This window comes from Athene noctua, chromosome 5 (assembly GCF_965140245.1).
Source record: "Athene noctua chromosome 5, bAthNoc1.hap1.1, whole genome shotgun sequence".
In the NCBI taxonomy this organism is placed as follows: domain Eukaryota; kingdom Metazoa; phylum Chordata; class Aves; order Strigiformes; family Strigidae; genus Athene; species Athene noctua.
In genome coordinates this window covers 19,402,837-19,405,372 of record NC_134041.1, presented here as the reverse complement: position 1 = coordinate 19,405,372, position 2,536 = coordinate 19,402,837, and positions in this window count along the sequence as shown.

Sequence of the window (2,536 nt, the reverse complement as noted above, 5' to 3'; positions counted from 1 at the left end):
AGAAGCTGGTGCATTCTGGGAGCACAAAGGGCCCGGGCCCCGCCCCGGCGGGCCCCGCCTGCGCCGACAGGCAGCTCCGGGGCCAGGGGGCGGGGAGGGAGAGCGCCGCGGCGGAAGGACACAGGTGAAGCCGAACCTTTTGCCGCTGGTGAACAAAGAGGGACTACTTTGGGCGTGCTTGCCGAGGGAGGGATCCCTGCCCGCCGCCCGGGACTCGTTGCGGCAGTGCCGAGGGGTGCCCGCTGCCCCGCCAGCCGCTGCCTATTGTTCCCCGCCGCACCTGCGGGGAGGCGGCCCGGGCAGGCTCCTCCGCACCCGCCCGCTCCTTCGCGCCCGGCGGCTCTGGAGCTCCTTCGTCCGGGCTCGGGGCCGCGGCGCAGCCTCCCGCAGGGGCGGGGGTCGGCCCTGGCATCTAGAATGATCCAGAGAGGGCAGGAGGGGAGCCCGGCTGCCTGGCCGGCGAGGCGGGGAGAGGGCTGGCCCACGCCCGGCCCGCAGAGGCTGCAGCAGCCAGTTCGTTGGTACCAAGGGCACGGGGCAGCATCTAGAGAGTGCTCTGCTGCGCCAGTCGTTGGGGTACTGCCATTTTAGGAGATGAGCTAAACCTCTGTCTTTGTATTAGCTACGCAATTTAGCTGTATTAGCTACGCAAAATAGGGGTTTCACTTTATGTCATCAAGAACAGCTTGGATTTGTGAAGAGTTTCTTAGACTGTAGTACTGGAGCCCGCTGTGTATTCCCCATGATTAAATGCAGCAATTTCCCAATACAGTGGTGTCATATAAGGGCAGTTGCTCAGCACTGCTCAGGCCTCTCCGCAATAGCGAAATGCAAATATTTACTGAACCGGATCTCACCAACTGGTGTAAGACGCTTAGGAAACAGCTGAATTCCGTGGACTGGAGGGTGAATTTCCAATTCCTGGCTTGGTCCTGCTTGTGTTGCCTCAAGTTCTCAAAGCTGCCTTCCCTCCAAGGGTAAGCCACTGAAAAGAAGACACTGAATCAGTTTGCCATCCCAGGAAGGGGCACAGGGAGGGATGCCTGGGCAGAACAGCAGAGTACAGCTTAGTCTGGCCAACTCCTCGTTACATCTGAATAAAGCAGTATTTATGATTGAAATCTCTTTTTCACAGTTGTTTTAGATACACATTTTATGGGATAGTTCTCCTCTGGATGCATTAACTAGATGTTGTTCAGTAATTGTGATGGTCTGCTGCTAAAAAAAGTCTTGCACAACACAAAGGTCCCTGGCTGCTCTTCACGGATTTTCACATACTGTGAACAGCAGTCAGGTACTGCTAGTGCTAAAGGCAAAGGGTTACCAGCAGGAGAAAAAAAAAAAATTACACTCAATCTGAGATATGCCTGCATACAAGTTATTATTTTTTAATCACAACAGTGGTGTGAGAACCAGCAAACTTTCTAGTCAGCAACAGAATAAACATGATTAAACATCAATAATTGGCTCCCTCACAACTTTTTTAGTGTCATACTTGGAAGGTCTTACCAGCCTTGTCCTGCTGGAAATTACTTAAATCAAAACTTGTCAAAGTAGAATCACTCTCCTATAATGCAAATTGTTTGTTTCACCACCAGCACCAAAAAACTGCCACTAACCCAACACAAAAACTCCTGACCAGCAAGACACATGCTAGCTCTACCCTCCTTGTCCTTAGAATATTGTTCCCAAAAGCAGTTTGCATAACCCCACTGCAGAATTGCAGAGCTGCACGACCCCATCCTATCCACAAAGCACCACTTGTCACAGAGCTAGGAGTTGCAGCTGGAATAGCATTGTCTGAGGGCAGCACGAAAAGAAACTAGGAATCTCTACATTATATAAGAATAGTTAGGGTTTGATAAACTGATCAGTTTGCTATGACAGGAATTGCACTAGTTACTGCAAAAAGTACCTTCCCAAAGCTTGCTACCATTAGCTTTGTTATTACAAGCAGCAGACTCTATCAGTATTTTCCCACAACCTAGATTCCACATAATATTTTTCTCCCATAATATCCAAGAAGGACAATATGACCTCATAGCCAAACACCAAATAAAACCACTCTGTACCCTTTAAGGCCAGCTATTACTGACAGCTAGAAGAATTCCAAGCCATATACCTCCCACATACACACTTTGCCCCCCTCCACCTTAATGTAGTAACTCATACCATAACATCCTTTTTTAGTCAGTTTAGCAGGTCACTGAATTTCCATCTGACAGGAAGCTTCTTTCTAGAGCAGCGACCATGTGACTACCCATCTGATCCATCTGCTAGATCAAGTAAATCAAATGGCTGAAGTATACATAGACACAGGTGACAAGTTCAGCAACTTGTACTCTAGGAGGAGGAATTTGCACTAGAATAGTCAGTTTCATTGTTCCTTTGCCCAACCTGACCAGATCATTACAGCACTGGGGATTTTACTGGGAACATGCAAATGATCCTTTACAAATGTTTTCTGTTAAAACGCTCAAATCAGCAAACCTATATTTGCAGCAGAAGGAACATCCTTGTTAATCACTGGCATATG